This window comes from Pinus tabuliformis, chromosome 2_2, assembly GCF_031772625.1.
Source record: "Pinus tabuliformis cultivar Carrire ecotype Pingquan chromosome 2_2, CPIR1, whole genome shotgun sequence".
Taxonomy (NCBI): Eukaryota; Viridiplantae; Streptophyta; class Pinopsida; order Pinales; family Pinaceae; genus Pinus; species Pinus tabuliformis.
In genome coordinates this window covers 696,752,785-696,773,793 of record NC_142300.1, presented here as the reverse complement: position 1 = coordinate 696,773,793, position 21,009 = coordinate 696,752,785, and positions in this window count along the sequence as shown.

Below are 21,009 nucleotides of genomic sequence, written 5' to 3'. Positions count from 1 at the left end.
AGATACACTTGACATGAGGACTATTATGTATGGGCATCATTCTAGTTCCTCATCCATGAGACATCATTACACTTATCACGATCATCATCCTTATCGGAGGATGGAGTACTTACCTAAGGAGTTCAAGAAGGTGAACCTCCTACATTTGATGGAGAGATGAAGAAGCTAGAAGATGCAGAGAGATGGTTGATTGGAATGAAGAAATTCTTCATATTGTATAGTTATTCAAACAACATGAAAAATAAGATGGCCACTTTCTATCATAAAGGGAATGTAGTTACCTGGTGGGAGGATGTATAGAATGTCAAGCGAATTCCAGAGGAAGACTTGATTTGGGACGAGTCGAGAGGATCTTCAAGAAGAATTACCTATCAAAGAGGTACTATGATGATAGAGCTAAGGTTCTTTATGAGCTACAGATGGGTTCTATGATAGATGATGAGTACACTAGCAGATTCTTGGAGTATTTGTGGTATGTACAAAATCTCAAGAAGGAGAAGGCTAAGATTGAGAGGTTCATTAGTGGGTTTCCAACAACATATAGAGACCAAATTGATTTTTATGAGCCTAGATCATTAGACAAAGCCATCTGTAAATTGAAGCATTTTTATGAGTAGTCAAAGTGAAAAGTTGAACCTAAATGCGACTTGAAAGGAAATAAGAAAGTCGAAGGAAAACGGCCACTAAAGCAGTGAAGACCCCAGGACATAGGTGAGAAAGAAAATGTTGCTTCTTACAAGAATTTCAGTTTAGTTGATAATGGACATGTGTCACAGGATGGAGAGAAATAGACTAGAGGTGATATTTTAGCACCATTTCAGTGTTGGATATGTGGAAATGATGATCGTAAGAAGGATTGTCCATTGTAATAGGGAGGTAGGCCTCAGATCTATAGTTCTCAGGAGATGTAGAAATTTGGGGATGTTGGTCATAATATTCATCAGATTTATGTGACTTGAGATAATAGGAAGACTGATCACCTGGAATCGGTCATTGAGATGGATGGTAGGCTTTGTGATCAAGCTATTTCTATTTTGATTGATCCTCGATCTAATTATAGTTATGTTAATATTAACTTGGTGGATAAGTTTGGTTTGAGAAAAGAAGTGGATGAAGAGTCTTTGTTGGTGTAGATGGCTATGGGTATGAAGAAGATAGTTCATCACTGGGTAAGAGCTTGTGCATTTGAGTTGAATTTTATGCCTACAGTAGCACATTTGAATGTGCCTCCGTTGGGATCATATAGTATGCTTTTGGGTATGGAATGGTTGTGTCTAAATAGGACCAAGGTTGATTTCTATGATAACACTATTGAGTACCTCAATGATAATGGAGAGAAGATTATATTTCTTGGAAATAAGAAGCTTACATTAGCGAGGATGGTCACAACTATGCAAGCTAAGTGTAGTTGTAGAAAAGGGTGTGTGATGTTTACAATTCATATTTATAGTGACAAAGATTAGAATGTTGAGGATGAAGAAAATTTCAAGAGGTACCATGTATTGTAAAAATTTTAGGATGTGTTTCCAACAGAGATTCTAGAGTTTCCTCCACACAGGGAAGTAAAATTTTCTATTGAATTGATACCAGGGGAAGCACCAACATCAAAGGCACCTTATAGGATGAGAACTCTAGAATTAGTGGAGTTAAAGTTGTAGCTGAAGGAAATGCTTGGTAAGGGATACAATAGGCCAAGTGCATTTCCTTCGGGTGCACTCGTATTGTTCGTGCAGAAGAAAGATGGTACTCTTAGATTATGCATTGATTACAGGTGGCTAAACAAGGTGATGATCAAGAAAAATTATCCATTGTTGAGGATTGATGACATGTTTGATTAGTTGAAGGAAGCATCAATGTTCTCAAAGATTGAGTTGAGATCCATATCTCATCAGGTACACATCAAATAAGAGGACATCTACAAGACTTCCTTCAGGACCATGCATGGGAATGATGAGTTTGGTGTACTTCCATTCGATTTCGCTAATGCTCTAGCTAGTTTTATGTGTTTGATGAATAATGTGTTGTGTCCTTATATTCACAAGTGTGTTATTGTATTCATTGATGTCATCTTGATATACTCTAAAAATGAGGAAGAGCATGTTGAATATTTAGTAGCAGCATTGAGATTGCTAAGAGAGCATCAATTGTATGCTAAGCTTAATAAGTGCATCTTCTTTCAAATAGAAGTACACTCCTTGGGACATGTTGTTTCCAAGAATGGGATAAAAGTAGACCCATAAAAGATAAAATCTATCATTGAGTGGGCAACTCCTAAAAATGTGGAAGAAGTTTGATCATTTATGGGCTTACCAGGTTATTACAAGAAGATGCATCAGTAACTTTTCCTACATTGCATATCCTATTACATCATTATAAAGGAAAGGTAAGAAATTTGAATGGAAAAAGGAGTGTACAGTTAGTTTTAAGCAGTTGAAGCATTTATTGACAAATTATCTAGTGTTAAAGATTGAAAATCTGGATAAAGAGTTTGTAGTATGTACAAATTCTTGCAAGAGAGGGGTTGGTGGAGTCCTTATGCATGATAGACAAGCGATATGCTATGATTCCAGAAAAATGAAAGAGAACAAGCATAACTGCGTAACTTAAGAACTTGAGTTAAAGGCTATTATTTATGCTTTAAATATGTGGAGATATTATCTTCTTGGGAGGAGTTTTATGTTAATGAGTGATCATAGTGGCCTAAGGTATATTTTTGACTAGAAAAATGTGTATGCTAGACAAGCTAGATTTTTGGAAACCCTTAGTGAGTTTTACTTCGATATCAGATACATCAAGGGTAAAGAGAACAGGGTTGTAGATTCTCTTAGTAGGAAAGTGCAGTTGAATCATGTTGCAAGAATGAGCTCATATGGGACATATTTACAGGATCAGATCTTACATTCATGAAAGACAGATGACACATATAGGGAGCTTATGAATAGGTTACAACATGGTATAGGTGATCAAGATGTGGATTATCATCTTATAGTAGATGCCTTGATGAGGTTTATGGATAGGATCTATGTGTCAAATGACAGTGAACTTAAGAAGCCTATCTTGAGGGAGTTTCATGTAAAACCATATTCAAATCACCAAGGATATCAAAAGACATTGAAACTAGCAAATAAATTCTACTACTAACCGAATCTAAAGAAGGAAGTATCGACGTTAATGATGATATGTTCGGATAGTCAGCAGGTTAAGTCAGTGATCTGATATTGATCTAAGACAATTAATAAGGTATTACAGACTCATGTGCATGGATGTGCCTATGTTATTTTTTCCAATGGATCGATAATATTGCGAAATACACAGGCAACAAAGCAGTGAATAAAAACATAACAAGTAGCACATATAAACACAACAAGTTTAATAAGGAGTTCACCGAATGCTCCTAGCTACGTCTCCTGGTCCAACCTTCAGTGATGAACTCTCTATTATGTTTTTAAAGTAGAGCTTTTACAATAGTGAGCTCAATTTGATTCTCACACAATAGATACAAATCAATAAAACTATACTTGGATTCCCCAAATCTCTCAGAAGTACATAGACTCTCCTCACTGACTCTTTATATCTGTCTTAACCCTAGCTCAATGCTGCCTTCAGGTTAGCTTGGCTTCTTCTCTATTCTTTTGGCTTACCACTCTCTTACTTCTGTCTCTGCTTCTCTCTATCATTTTGTGGCTTTAAAGCCATTTGCTTCCTGACTGTTCATTTCCACTTCTTGGCTTTCTGGTTCCCCACCTCTGTCTATCCAAATCCCTTCTTTCGGCATTTACAGTCACTGCATGACACTTCATAGGGAGGTGGCCACCTATTCTGTAACGAATGAGTGTGTCAGGTTCACTAGAAATATTTAAATGATCATTATTTCCATTTGCTCCAAGATTGCCTGTGAAACACGAATATTCTGCCAATGTATCGTCCATATCAGACTTCAAATCCGGTCATCCATTGGGATGTGTCTCTACCGTTGAATCTAGGGCCCCAAAATCCTACGGTTGTTGCTCATATCAGGCAGCTAAGTAGCTCAATGGTTACCTCTCCGATGTGAGTGGTTTTTCTCTCTCTTCCACTAGACGTGTGGCAGCCACTGTGTGGCATTGGGCGGACTCGATTGAAACCACTTACCACCTCAAAGCCCTTCCAATATCCTACCGGTTTTGTGGAATCCTGCTCTGTCAGAATCGAAACAATACTTTTATGTGTTTCATGATTATTTTGGGTCCAGGTACTCAGGGCTTCTCTTCACTGAGAGTTTTGCCCTGCGATATGTGATTACCGACTTGTCACTAATCGCATATCAGATACTACCTCCATTGCTCAGATTTGTCCCTACATTTGTCGGTTGGTGTCAGTGCATGTTACCATGGTCCGTCGCTCTTTGTGCTATATCGATGACCCTCGTTGATCTGCACTGATCACCATTCGCAACTGTCATGAGGATTACTCTGATAGCATGATCTTTATAAGACATTGAATTTTTTGCATGATTGAAGAGTTCATGAAAATGTTAGAGAGTGTTTTAGTATCCTTTTGGATCACACCTTCCCATTGACAAAGCTTTTGGTCCACTGAAAATTGGTTTTTAAGCATCAATCAAGTGAGGATATAGCTTCCTCGGTTGCTCAATTTCTATCCATCTTGCATTGCTTGGTTTTGAACCTTTGAGTCCAATCCTAAGGTACTCAACATCCCCTTTTCATGTAGTTCTCACCTTCTTTTCCATAATTGTATCTTCCTGCAACTCATTGAGATATTCAGGCAACAGATCATCAATAGAAGGAAATTGACTCTGCTCTTCAGGATCTTCAATCAATGAGGGTTCAAATAGTCTCAAGCTTTCTACATTAACTACTAAATAGATGTGCATGTAAGCTAGTAAATCCAGGTGAAAAGCATTCTCACCAATTTTCTCAAGTATCTTGAAAGGTCCATACCTTACTGGTTTCAGCTTATTACCTTCACCTTGCATTTTTTATTTGCTGATATACAGCCAGACTTGATCACCAACTTGGAAACTATGCTCAATACGATGCTTATTATGCCTTGCCTTGTACTTGGCTTGGCTCTTTTCCAGTTATTCCTACACTGCCTGGTAAATTTCTTGGATCTGTTCAATGAATCTGGTTTCTTTTTCCACATCACTGTGTCCAGCAACTGCTATGTCTTTACCAAAGACAAAATACAAGGGATACCTTGGTATGAAACCAAAATAGGTCTCAAAAGGAGATATCTGTCTAGAAGAATGTTTAGCATGGTTGTAAGCATGTTGTACATAACACAAATGTTCATCCCAAAGCTTTGGATGCTTGCTACAATAGCCTCTGAGCAACTGGATCATTGTCTTGTTGACTACCTCTGTTTGGCAATCTATTTGTGGATGAAAATTTGTGCTCTTCTTTAGTCTGGTGTCCATCAATTCCCATGGACTCAATAAAAATTTCCCAACAAATCGGGAATCTCGATAAGATATAATGGAAGTGGGTAATCCAAAATGAACCCATACATACTGAAAGAACAACTTTTTTGCTTGTTCAACTGTAATATGTTTGTTATAGGGTATTAAAATACATATTTTGATGAACCTATCCATAGTAACATATAAATAGTCATGACCTTTTCTAAATTTAGGCAATCCCCCAACAAAATCCATGGAAACACTTTCCTAAGGATGAGAAGGAACTAGTAGTGGAGTGTACAAGCCTAGTTTTCTATTGTTGGGCTTGCTTTTAGCACACATGGTACACCCTCTTACATATCTAGAAACTATTTCATGCATTTTCAGCCAATAATAAAATCTTTGCAGCTGTGCAACAATTTTACTTACACCAAAGTGACCTGCTATTAGAGAAGTGTGTGCTTCTCAAATTATCTTTACTCTCTCAATTTGAGGAATGTATAGCTTTCCCAAATGATACAATAGTTGGTCCTTAATATGATAATCCAATTATTTTACTTTGTTTCCATGACTTAAAGTTGCATATACATCTTTAAAATCTATATCTTGAGCATATTGTTCAATGTAGCTTTCATGCAATACTGAGTTATGCTTAATTATAGTAGATGCATTTATGATTGGTCTGGACAACATATCTGCAACTTTATTGTGTATACCCTTTTTATATCTGATGACTAAATGCAACTGTTGTAGGAAACCCATCCACCTATAGTGTCTTGATTACTGCAACTTAGTATGTGAGTGCAAGTACTTAAGTGGTTGATGATCTGTATGTATAACTGTCTCTTTGCTAATTAAATAATGTTTCCACTTTTTCACACTCTATACTAATGCATGCAATTCTTTATCATATGTGGGATAATTAACTACTATAGAATTAAATGTCTCATAATGATAACATATGGGTTTACCATGCTACATCAACACTGCTTCCATGGCATAGTCACTGGCATCTGTTTCAATGTCAAATGGTCTTTGAAGATTGGGCAATTCTAGTATTGGTGTTGTACTAATCGTTTCTTTCAAGGTGTCAAAGGCTTTCTTCTATTTGCCTCCCCACAGAAACACCTTGTTCAATCCTGTCAATGCATGTAAAGGAGCTGCAATTAAGGAAAAGTTAGCAATAAGTTTTCTCCAATATTGTGTTGCTCCTAGGAAGCTTCTAACTTTTGTAGCAGATTTGGGTTTAGGTCAGTGTATAATGACTACAACCTTAGAGGGATCTATCTTCAATTCACCACGCCCTACTATATGACCCAAATAATTCAAAGATGTTTTTCCAAATTCACATTTTGATACTTTAAAATAGAGATTTTCCCTTTTCAAAACATCTACAGTTTGCTTTACATGCTGCAAATGTTCTTCCCATGTTTTACTAAATACAAGAATATCATCCAAATATACAATTACAAAATCATCAATAAAAGGCATGAGTACATCATTCATTACTCTCATGAAAGTTGTAGGAGCATTAGTTAAGCCAAAAGGCACAACTAGACATTCATATAGCCCTTGATTTGTTTTGAAAGTAGTCTTCCATGCATCTTGTTCTGTTACTCTGACTTGATGATAACCACTACGTAGGTCCAACTTGGAAAAGTAAACAACTTCTTTCAACTGATCCAATACATCATCTATGCGAGGAAGGGGATAACGATTCTTGATCGTTATTTTATTCTATGCTCGGTAATCAATGCACATTCTCCATGAACCATCCTTCTTTCTCACCAACACGATTGGAGATCCGAATGGTGATGTGCTAGGTCTTATGAACCCTTTCTTGAGCAACTGATGTACCTACTTCTTGATTTTTGCATTCTCTAAAGTAGATAACCTATACATTCCTATATTAGGTAATGGAGCATCTTGCTACAAATTAATATCATGTACAATTTCCCTTTTTGGTGGAAGACCTTTAGGTTCTTGAAATATTATATCATATTCCGAAACAACTTTTTCTAAATCAGCTTGTTGTTTAGCATCACAGCCCTCAAATATATTGGTTTCTTCAGGTTTATTTTCCTTTACAACCATCAATATAAATTGCTTGCATGAATTTACAATCCTTTTCATCTGCCCTGAGTTTATGAGAGTATAATTATTTTTGAGTTTGTGAGCTCTTACAATATATTCTATGCCCTCTTTTGTGAGTTGATACTTATTTTCTGCTCTATAGAAAATTTCTTTTCTATCATACAAGTAAGGACTTCCTAACACAATTCCACATATATCCAAGGGAATTACATCTAACTCAACCTCATCTACAAATGATGAACCAATGGCAAACCTAAGTTTACATTGTCTAGTCACTTGTAGCTTTGTTTTATCACATAACCAACCTAATGGATATGGCTTCTTGTGAGGTGTGGTTAGTAATCCCAGTTTCTTTACAATTGCTTCAAAAATTAAATTTACTTGTGAGCCACTATCAAACAAAGTATCAATCTTTTGATGCTTGGAAATAACTCTAATATGAAAAATATCATGTCTTCTTCTCTAATTTTGTTCACTATCAATAGTTTGGGTAGAATTACTAGAAGATGCTTCAGAATTTTTACCTTGTATACCTATGGCTGCAATGGTTGTTTCACCACTTGAGTCTAACCCCAAATATTTTTGTAAAGCAGCAACTACTTTCTTCTTCTTGCCATCGAACTTCTTAGGTCTCAGCTCCAGATGCAAAATCCAACAATGTTCATCATCATGCCCATCCTTCTTGCAGTGAGTGCACAAAGGTTTGGTCTTTTGTACAGCATTAACCTTCCTCTCTTTCAATTTCTTCTTCCTCTTTTCCTTGTTTTTACTTGCAGTGGGTTTGGATGATCCCCCAATCTCTGGGACCACATTCTTGCCTCTAGCCTCTAGATGGGTGGCTTGGACAGATACCTCATCTATGCTAGTAGGGTTAAACATGAGAATGGCATGTCTCAAATAACTATGTAGACCACCTATATACTTCAACAGGGTTTCAGGTGAGTCTAACAAAATGCCTAGAATCAAAGCTCTTTTTTGAAATTCTTGGGTGTAACTTTGTACACTTTTCTCTTTCAACTGGTGAAGAGTCTGCCAACTCATCATAGCTTGCTGCATATAACCTAGTGGATAGAATTTCTTTTTAATTGCATAAACAAATTCACTCTAGATAGAATGGATTTTACCCTGCTTCTTCATGTCATCTTGTGTTCAGCCTTCCCACCATACTAAGGCAGTTCCTCCAAGGCGTAGGCTGGCCATCTGAATCTTACTTTTGTCTGAGTCGATGCTATGCACTCTGCAATACACATCAATCTGTCTAATCTAATTATCCATCTTCTCTACATTTAACTCTCCATCATATATTGGCAAATCAAATTTAACATCTAATTTAATCAAAGATGCTTTCTTCCTTTTATTTTTAGGACTATCAGGAGGTGTGAGAAGCTTTTCTTCTTTCCCTTTACCTTTAGAATGGTCATTTACGATATATTCTTCTACTTATTTGTTATGGGAATTTGGAGAATCTTCAATCTGACCCTTCTTAAATTCTCTGTACATTTCCTCCACCATGGCTCTCATAGTCAAGAAACTATCCATGAACTGAGGGTCTGATTCCAAATAACTCTCTTTTGACATTTCGTCCTAGTATAGACTCTACCAATTTCTGGGTCAAATTCAACTAATTCTCCTTTTCCTAATTCAAGATTTGATCTAGTTATCATTCACCAACAATCTAGAACAAGCTTGTCTAACCTTAGCAACCTAATGCTCTGATACCACTTGATTTGATATTAATCTAAGACAATCAATAAGGTATTACAAACTCATGTGAATGGATGTGCCTATGTTATTTTCTGCAGTGGATCGATAACATTGCAAAATACACATGCAATGAACCAATAAAGAAAAAAATAACAGGCAACGCTTATAAACACAACATGTTTGATTAGGAGTTCACCCAATACTCCTGGGCTACGTCTCCTGGTCCAGCCTTCAGTGGTGGCCTCTCTATTATGTTTTTAAAGCAGAGTTTTTACAACAATGATCTCAATTTGAGTCTCACACAATAGATACAAATCAATAAGACTGTACTTGGATTCCCCAAGTCTCTCAGGAGCACACAGACTCTCCTCACTGACTCTCTGTCTCTGTCTTAACTCTGGCTCGATGCTTCCTTCAGGTCAGCTCAACTTCTTCTCTTTGCTTTCGGCTTACTTCTCCCTTACTGCTCTCTCTACTTCTCTCTGTTATTCTATGGCTTTAAAACCATCTACTTCCTGACTGTTCATTTCCACTTCTCAGCTTTTTGGTTCCCTGCATCTATCCATATGAATCCCTTCTTTTGGTGTTTACAGTCACTGCATAATGCTTCACAGGGAGGTGGTCACCTATTCTATAATAGATGAGTGTGTCAGGTCCACTAGAAATATTTGAATGGTCATTATTTCCGTTTGCTCCAAGATTTCCCGCGAAACACAAATCCTCTGCAAACACATCGTCCATATCAAACTTCAAATCCCATGCGATCTTGCTCTATAACCTTATCAATTCTAGTCATCCATCGGGACGCGTCTTCACCGTTGATCTGGGGCCCCCAAATCCTATGGTTGTCACCCATATTGGGCGGCTAAGTAACTCAATGTTTACTCATCCGATGTGAGTGGTTTTTCTCTCTCTTCTGCTGGGCGTGTGGAAATCGTTGTTTGGCATCAGGCAGGACTTGGTTGAAACCACTTACTGCCTTGAAGCCCTTCTGATATCCTGCCGGTTTTGTGGAATCCCACTCTGTTGGAACCGAAACAATACTTTTTCATGTTTCATGATTATTTCGAGTTCGGGTGCTCGGGGCTTCTCTTCACTGAGAGGTTCACCCTGCAATATGTGATTAGCCACTTGTCACTAATCACATATCGGAAACTACCTTCGTTGCTCAGATTTGTCCCTGCATTTGCTGGTTGGTGTCAGTGCACGTTACCATGGTCCGCCACTTTGCGTGCTAGATCGACGGCCCTTGTTGATCCGTATTGATCGCCATTCGCAACTGGCATGAGGATTCCTCTGATAGATTGATCTTTATAAGACTTTGAATTATAGGCATGATTTAAGAGTTCATGAAAACGTTAGAGAGTGTTTTAGGATCTTTTTGGATCAGGCAGAGTGTAAGCATCCAAGTGGGTTGCTTCACTCGATTTTGATTCCAGTGAAGACTACTTATTCATCTATATAGGTAGCACATGTCTTCATCTAGGATATCATGAGATTGCATGGTGTTCTGAAGAATATTATGTTGGATAGGGATGCCAAGTTTAGTTTCAAGTGTTTGAAGGAGATGTTTGTAGGATTGGGTACAAATTTGGCCTTTAGCACAACTTATCATCCACAGACAAATGGACATACAGAGAGGGTCAATAGGATATTGGAGGACATGTTGAGGATTCATGTCATGCATCAGTAGAGGAGATGGGAGGAGCACCTTCCATTGGTAGAATTTTTTGGAAACAATGGTTATCAAGAGTCACTAAGGATGAGTCTGTTTGAGGCACTATATGGGCGAAGTTGTAGCACTCATGTTAGTTGTATTGATCCAGTGAACAGGGTACTTATTGGACCAGACGAGTTGGAAGTCATTGAAAAGGAAATGCAGGTTGTAAAGAAGAATCTAAAGGTAGCACATGACAAGAAGAAATGTTATGTACAATAGCACAGGGAATTTAAGGAGTTCAGGTTGGGGAGCATGTGTATTTGTGCATCAAGTTGAGGAAGAGCTCCTTGATGATTAGATCAAGTGTCAAGTTGTCACAATGGTATTGTGGGCCTTTCGAGATCATTAAGACGATTGGACCAGTGGCGTAAAGACTCTCATTACCTCTGACAATGAATGTCCATGACGTTTTTCATGTTTCATTGCTTAAAATATATGTAAAGTATGTTAATCATGTTATAGATTTGTATGTATTGCATGTGGAGCAAGAAGGATAATTCCAGCTAGAACCCCAATGTATATTGTAGTAGAAACATCTTGTGCTTGAGACCAGAGCACTTGAGTAGGTTAAAGTGAAGTGGAAGCAGTTTAGGCCCAATGAAGCTACATGGAAGATGGTTGATCTGATGCAGGCTATGTATCCTTCATTTTTCTAGGGTGAAGGAAAATGAGTCTTAGTATCTGTACATATTCATGTAGGGTTATTATTATAAATACCACAATGAGATAAGTTATAAAGCTATAATAGTAGGTATGGTTTTCATGTTGTCATCTTTTACATGATGGTTTTTCTTTAGAGCAGGGTGTTATTGTAAATATGACAATGAGCTAGGTTAGAAATCTCCATAGGCAATATGTTTTTTCTCTTTAGTGGTTTTGCTGAGTCTAGGTGTGGTTTAACATCGAGGATGGTGTTCCCCTAAGGGGGAGGGATCTGTAATAGCCCTAGGTTAAAAGTTGATGTAATAATATTTAGTAAAGGTAAAATAAGATCACGAGCAAGGGATACTTATTCCAAGATAAATGTTGCGAAAAATAACATAGTGGGCAGAAATTATTGTGGTTTACGGCTAAGGGGCAATCTACAAAGGCAATCGCTAAGTCTTTGGAAAGGAAAAAAATTATTTGTGGCACATTATTTATGAAAATAATGGATATTTGGAGAAAAGGAAGGTGAAAGGTCATAAGTTTCATCTGACGAGAAAAATGAAGGAAAATAATGGAAAATTGAAGAAATTAGAGGCATCGTCAATAAAAATACCTCAGAGCATCAGTTGGTAGCCTTTTGTTAGTTCATTTTTTGAATCTGCCTCATAGAGGAGAAGAGCACCAAGAGGAGAAATAAAGTAAGAAAGAAAAGGAAAGGGAAGGAAAAGAAAGGAAAGGAAAGGAAAATCAAGGAAAGGAAAGGAAAAGAAAAGAAGGAAAAGGAAATTAAAGGAAGGCAGGGACCAATCAACTTCAACAGGGATAATTGTAGGTAACAGATTTCATGTATCATTTCTTTGTTGGTTTTGAAATCCATGGTATGTGCATGTTGGTATATGGTTCTTTTGTTGTAATTGGCATGAATTTTTCTAGGATTTGATAGTGGATTTGATCCTATATTTTCCATTTTCGGATAGCCATGGTGTGATGGGATTGTTCTTGGCTTGAGCTTTGGATTGCTAGATGGTTTTGGAATTCAGGGTTAGGTGGTCCCAGGAAAATACCCAAAGGCCTAGGAATCCATTGATTGATAATGATAGGATACACTGTAAATCCCGAGGGTGGAGACAAGAAAATTCCTCAAGGATGGTGAAGAAATTCTGAGTCATCCAAGCTTAGTTTGGTTTTGTGATCTCGACAACGATTTAGGTGTGATCACAGTATGGAGAGGGTAGAGGTGGTTTAATGTATAGATTCCCTTTGTTATCTTTAGATTGGTTTGTCCCATGATTCCCACATTGATGCTTGGAATATGACAGAAGGGTGATTGGTTGAAAGAAACATATGGTTCAACCAATCTATAGCCGGATGGTTCATCAAAGTCCCAAACCTAGTTGGTAATTGCTTATGGTTAATAAAAGCTAAGTTTATCTTGTTTTTTGTCAGTAAATGTATTGGTTATTATGTGGTTTTAATTACTATTCTCTTATGGTTATTTATATGGTTATATGCTATTTATAAGCATGGTTGTATGATAGAAATTATTCATGGCTCTATTCATGTTTTTACTCATAATTGAATTAATAATTAATGCAAGACCAAATTGATGTTATGATAGCTAATGTGAGGAGGTAAAGACCCTTCTTGTTAAACCTAAGATAATTTTTTAGTCCCTTATGTTAAGACTTGCATTCATGACCTATAGGTGGCATATCTACCAAGTGTTTGACAATATTCCAGCCCTGGTTGGGGATGGTCAGGTCAAGTCATCATTCTAGTTTTAGTTTAAAAGAATTGTCTTCATGTATTTTATGAGTTCTATAAGTTTCATAACTTTTTTTGTAGAGGCTAAGACCCATCCCTAGGAAGTAGCCTTACTTCTCATAGTTTCTAATACAACACTAGCAGAAAAAGGTGACAGTCACACTAATGCAAGCCTATGGGAGTGACTGGGAACCCATAGTCGCATGGAGGCCTTGGAAAGGGAGCAACTGTGGCTCTAAGTCAAGGAAAAGGTGAGTTGTATCAGGGTTTAGACACCTGAAGGGGTTGAGTTACTCATTGAGGTCCCGTGGCACCTGAGGGAAGTCACTAAGGTCTTATTGTGCCAACTCCATTTCCTTAAGGTCATCTAGGCAATTGAGTCATATCATAATAACCATCATCTCATGTTTACCCCGACTAAGCTGATGAAAGTGGGTTTATGTGAGAAGAGGCGACATTACAATTTCTTAAATCGTTATTCAAGTGTCTTTAACATATATTGGTAAATCTTCCACTACTAAAAATCAATAGAGAGGACACTTTTCATAATACTATGTTGATTTGTCTTGTTTCATATCTTTGTTTTAAGTTTTTTAGTTTATTTTTATTTCATGCATTAGTTCCATCTAACTCAATTATTTTATTGGCTCATATTTAATCACTATTACCATCCATTGTTTGTGTATCTTCTTGTAGGATTCAACCAACCATAAGAAAATAGAATATGGGACATTTGTGCTACAAAATTTAATAAATAAACAAGATGACAGAAATAGGAAATGATAGTTGGGAAATAGACATTGACTGAGGTGCCTTGTCGAGAAGAATAATAATTAGGGATTAAACATAGTTCATTGCAGGGCACTAAAGTGGATCAAGAAAGATGGCATGGCATTGGAAATGAGAACATTGGTAAGAAAACAATGAGGAACAAAGGACCAAGTGTTTGGAAATGGAGCATTTGAACATAGACATGAAGGATTTTCTGGGTGCTTGTGTACTAGCAATTGTATACAACAATATGTAGTATTCTAGGATGCTTTGTTTGCGAGAGTTAAGGAAAAATGACATGGATCAAGTTGGGAACATAGAAAATTTTAGGGACGCCTTTTCTCCCTTGGGTGAAATTAAGGGGTTTTAAATTTTTATTAAGATAGCTTTTTGTGTCATAGTACATTATTAGAAATTACTCCAAATTAATTTTATAAAAAATTAGGTATGGAGGTTAGTCCACCTAACTTTAAGAGAGAGGGTAAAAGAAATAAATTTAGCCCTTGAAATTAGGAGTTACAAACTTACATTTGCCCCAATTGGTAAGAATATATATTTATGACAGTTATTATTCCCTCCCAATTTCGTGTAAAAAAAAATATTTCACTCACAGCATTTTATGGTATTTGAATTAATTTGGAGAAAATGGACCCCGTTTTTTGGAACAAAAGGTCAAAAAATAATAATTCGTCTTTATTTAAAAAATCAAGAGCATTATTGTGATGTCTATTGAATGATTTAATAATGCTCTTTCCATCTTCCAAGTTAGAACCTGTTTAGTCATAGTCATATCTAAAGCATGACGGTTGTTTGCAGAGCTGCAAAATTTGAATTAAGAAGTCAAGATTGAGCACACACTCGTACAAGGTTGTTCCCAAAGTAGTGGAATTTGAATCAACATTTCAATAATTAGCATGCAATGGTACAAGGTAAGTTTGTGTATTTTTTCTATATTCCAATTCCTCATGCATCCTCTTCCTTTTCCTCTTTTCTTTCTTTTCATTTTTGGGAACCATAACAATTTTTGTTTGGAAATGTACTTGGTTTTTGTAATAAAATAAGTGTCATTCATCATATTTTCCCATCACATACCTCAGAAGCTCCTTCTCTTTTCCCTTTGATAATGGATTTTTGGTATACATAATTATTAATTTTTTGATATATACTTGTCATTTTCATATATTATTTAGATAATAGATTTTTTGAATTTTCAATACCATTAAAGTAATTTATATTTTATTCTTGTTTTTTAGCTTCCACCCATCCTTAAGTCAACATCTATGAAAAATTTAAAAATATCCCTTCGAAAAATAAAAAACCATTCAAAAAAAGTAATCCCTAATGTTCCAAAATCGATACAACCCAAATTCCATCATTTTTTTGTTACTTACCCTTTATCTTCAATATACACTCTATGAAAATTATGTTTCTATTAATAACTGATAAAGTAGTTGTTGCTATTCGAATACTAAGGTGTTGATAGATTGAAAAACTCGACTAGAGAGCTGCTTGCTAGAGGGCAACCTATTAATTATTTTTAGCTAAAATTGTTTAAATTTTATCAATTATGTTTCTACCAGGAATTGATCAAGTAGTTGTCGCTATTCTTAAAATAGTAAGGCGTTGGTTGTCCAAAAAATTCAGCCAAAACACAATTGAATGGATGCTTGAAGACATCTTATTAAAAAAAACCATGTTTCCAAACTGATGTATTATCGAAGCATTGTGAAGTTTCAAATGAAAAAGGTTGTACTAAAATGTGAATTAGTAAAATGAATAATAAATTTGAAACTATTTACTTCAAATCAATTTCGTTAACAAGATGAAGATGGAGGAGATATTTTGAGATATTTTATATGTATTCTAGACCATTTTTATTTACTAGGTGGCCATAGACATTAATGATCATTGACATCCTATTATAGATATGGTAGGCATGAATAGGACAATGATTTAAAATTTTGAGGGCATTAAAAAATTATATATATATATCTAGATATATATATATATATATATATATATATATATATATATATATATATATATATATATATATATATATATATATATATATATATATATATATATATATATATATATATATATAATGACTAGATAATCTCCCGTGTTTAATTTTGTTTTATATGCAGATAGCTTTTACTTTTCGTTATGCAAAATATGCATAGGTATAAATCTAGAGTATGGTCATGAAATAGAGACATATATAGCTTGGATAGAAAGACTAAAACTTTTCTGTTTTTGGAGGGAATACACTGTGGATAGGTGGCCAAAAGACTTGGTTTCCCAATGGGCAAGTTGAGGCCACCTAGCCAATCTATGTGGTGTAAATTTGCTTATAACTGAATGGAAAAAAGAGGACCTCCCAAGCTTACAATTTTTCTTTTTTAAATAAATTACATATCTCCTTGAACATTTCTACTTATAATTACTCCTCTTAAAGAATTGAAATATTTTATTATGGCCAACATTAAAATAATTTGTCATTTACTCTTTCTCAATATACATATTTGAAGTTGAGATTGAAATAAATTATCACGCATGCATATTGAAAATTTGTTTGAGTCATGTACTAAAATATTTTTTAAAAATTCTTTAAATGATGGAGTGAAATATTTTATAAATTATAATAATTATACAAATTTCTTGGATTCAAAAGTATAAGGCTGAGATTTGCTCAATTCCTTTTAATTTCTGGGCACCTGGGCTCCTCTACCACGACCACAGATTTTCACAAGTCGAGCCATGGTGGAGATGCCCAAAACCTATTCAGAGCAGCAATTCGTTAACCAAAATAAATTCATTATGATCTGGAAATTCTCCCATCCCTGAGTTGAATTACCAATGCTAACCGCCCCACCTTACTCCCCCCCTTTCCCTTTGGTATCAGTACATGGGACTTTGTGGTCAAAGGTCCATTCCCTAGGAGGGGCTGACCTCTAGCCACCAGTAATGCGCCCTCATCGCCACACCCATCTCCTCATGACTATGGGCGGGCTATCTTCCCCTCACCAAGACTAAGCTAGTGAGCTCTACTGCTTACCAGCATTAGGCCACCCATGATTTGCTGACCCTTTACCCTCTACCCAACATACAAGTGCATAGCCTTTGGCATTTTATTGCTTGTCTTCCCACTGAAGAGTCCTAGCAATTCCCTCTCTGTAATAGTTTCTATCTATTTCCCAGCAGTTGCATTGGAATCGACAGAACGAGACCGCTCTTAGGCAACAAATCAAATAAAACCCACTCCCCTGAGCACCTAGCTCGCAACCTCTACCCACATGACCCCTACCAGCATCCCTGCTCCACCCTCGGCCCACAGTTTCGAGGATCCCCATGCGAGACAACATAAGTTCGAAACAAAGGGAAATTGAAGACTTACCTAGTAGTGGCAGAACATAGACGCAGAATCGAGTCAACACGATTAGGTGCCACCCCAAATTCCACTAGAAATTCTCAACTTCCCTGTTAGCATTCCTAATTTTCCCCTGCTCCCACTAGCAGAAACCCAACCAGGTCAACATTGCAATGGTAGAGATGAGCCAGAAAACATTCACATGGAAACTTATTGGTCGTCTATGAGCTTGAGACTGTGAATGTCGTTTCCTAGCCCTTCTATAGCTCTAGCTCTCCCCTCCATGAACAAACACAACAACATCACCCACATGTCTACCCTTTACTCCATTAAAACCTACTCCTTCACCACCTTCGCTGCCACCTTTCTGACCTCTGTTGCATGCAATCATGCCAAGGGACACCGCATCCATCGCCTCGAACACATGGGGGGTAGTGGGACAGTACTCAAGGGTACTCTTCATTATTCCTAGTCTACTATCCTAACCACTGGCTTGCACCCTAATCGTGATTGTAATTTATTTAATTATTAATACCAATTAAATTGCAACATTTAAAAAATATAATTATATCTATATATATATATATATATATATATATATATATATATATATATATATATATATATATATAGATATATCTAGAGAGAGAGAGAGAGAGAGAGAGAGAGAGAGAGAGAGAGAGATTACAAATCTATTAAGATTATAGAGGGATTAAATTTGTTGTGTGCGAATGTTTTGGTAGAAATCTTCATTGTAAAAGACATTTTCCTTCAAGCTAAAAGCCTTGGAGCTACAAAAATGTCTCCACAAAAAAAAATCGTATATAATCCCTCTACCAGATTGAAATCCAATCTAAACCAATACAAAAGATGTACTTGTACACAAATTTGATCATGTGTGCGCATATATGTTGTTAGTGCCAAATACTATAGTTAAGTTTCTAATTAATGAGTTTATCCTCATATCCCATGGATGAAAACATGCATACAAACAAAAGGAGCACAGTGGTCGCTTTCAATAATAATATTAGGCATTGTACATATGGGATTTTATCTAAAATACCCAAGAAGTACTTTGAGAAAGAAATATATTCATGGATAGCCTAGTTTTCAAAACCATTGGGTATAGAGGAGCTATGTATTTTGAAATTTTCCCTTACACAATTATATTTTATATCTAAATTTATGTTACATTAATTCTAATCAAAATATTTATTGGAAACAGTCTATATTTATTTACCTCTAGTTTCGTGCATAACAAGTGTGTTCTTATTTTAATAAAAAAAATTACAAGGTAAATGAGTATGATTGAGTAGATAGGGTGAAATATATACCTAGTTTTGTGCATAATATTAGAAAATAAAAAATATGTTCCATCACATAGTATGTTCATCACAAGCTATAACACTATCGATGTTCACTCACACACTCGCATCTAAAAATAAATAGAGATAATGATACCTAGTAAAGATGTTGTAGCATCATACAAAATTCCATGTTCGAGAATTACATTGGAACATATAACATTTATTTTCCATTATGAAGAAATAGTAAACCTGTAGCAATATTCAACATTTAAATAGTAAAATACTCTAACAAAGCACATCTTATTAATCAAATGCGTAAACAAAATAAAGGAAGAGCTTATATATTTGAAAGTTGAAGGCCAATGCTAACTTAGGCAGAGAAATTTTCCACCCAACCACACAATCTAATGTGCTTATTAGTTTTATAATAGGCCACCCCAGTTGAGGCTATGATACTGCTAAATAAAATTAGAATTTTTTTATGGAAATCATTCTATCTCATGGTAAGAAATTACCTATCCCATTGTCTCACCACTAATTTTTTTTCTTGGAATAACACAACTATTTTGGCAGCACACATTGTTTTTCTTACATAATGCAAGGATAATAACTTCTTTATCTATTAAATATTCCCTTGAAATTCTATGAGCTCTTCCTCTATGTTTGCATAGATGGTCTAGATACTATCCATTAAGGCTGACAACATTTACTTAGTTCTTGACACTTTTCAAGTTTTAAAGGCTTCCTTGCTTGGTTGTTAAATGCACACTGTAGCTTCCTTCATAACTTATATCAATGGTTTCTCTGTCATGGATCCATTTCCAACAATTTTTTTTAATTATTTTTATATTCTCCCTTGCTAGAATTCACCTCTTTTCCAAGAAATTAGCTTCTAACCATTCAAATATCTTCCTTAGCTATCTACAACATGTATACATATTTCTGTAGTGCTCATCACATGAATTTAAAAAGTCCTCTATCATTCCTTGATCATCCTCATAGTAGGAATCAATATCTCTACAGCTACTTTCATGGGTACTAGCATCTACTAAGAGAGAATGAATTTACCTCTCACTCTATTTCTTTCTCTCTTATAACTTACTTCTCTTCCATTTTATTTTCCCTGTCTATTATGTTTAACCCCATGCATCTCTCTTCAATGTTCTTTGCATGAGTTCATAATGGTGACACACCATTCATTAGAATGCAAATTAGCCTCCACCATTCACCTTAGAACCAAAATGAATTATGTCATTTAGGTGAACATTATATTCAATTATGTTGCTTTTCTTAGTCCAAGAATGAACAATAATGAATCATTACTTCTTCCCTATAACTATTCACAGACATGCCTCTAAGAGTACATGAATCATTGTATCTCTACAATCAATTTCCTACATTCAATCATGAGTTTGTTCCCTTCCCATCAACCACATGTGTGGAGGGTATGATGATGAATGAAGGAATTGAAAAACAACCTTTTTTCACAATACCCCACGGGACCTCATTTTCCCCCGCATTTTGGGGATATGATTTTTTTTTAAAGAAAATGTGAGATTTTGGGGATATGATTTTTTTCAAAGAAAATGTGAGAAAATCTAGGTTTTACCACTCTCACAATTCCCACAATGAAGGTAGTTATCCCCTTGACTCTCTAACTATGGAAGGTGTACATTACCACAACCCCCACATGCATCCAATAATTGGTAGTTATGGTTTCTATATTTTTAGTAAGGAACATGGTGAGGAAGGAAACACACTAATGTTTGGGACAATGAAAAATTAACTAGGATCACCAACCACTTGATAACTAGCAATTAAACTTCTCTCTATTCATGTATTTTAAAAAGAGAAATGAATACCACAACATTACTCTTTAGAGAAAAGCTAAAGAAAAGACTTTAAAAATAGCATCTATATATATATATGAAATACATTTATATTAAACAATCATATTCATGATTTGAAGTTAAAATATTTTGTTTTTTTTTTTCTATTCGTGATTTGAAACTGAAATATTTAATTTTATTATTTATTTATTTATTTATTTTTCCATCTAGCGAACTATGGATGAATTCTTAATACTTTTGGATTCACTCCATAGGTTTAGGACCTTTCATTTGACCTAAATGAGAGAGTTAAGTCTCCCTAGGTGACGATGGGTGTCTTGCGTAGTAGTTTCTCCTCCACTGTCACCTATGGGACAGAAAATTTCCTTTAACAAGAG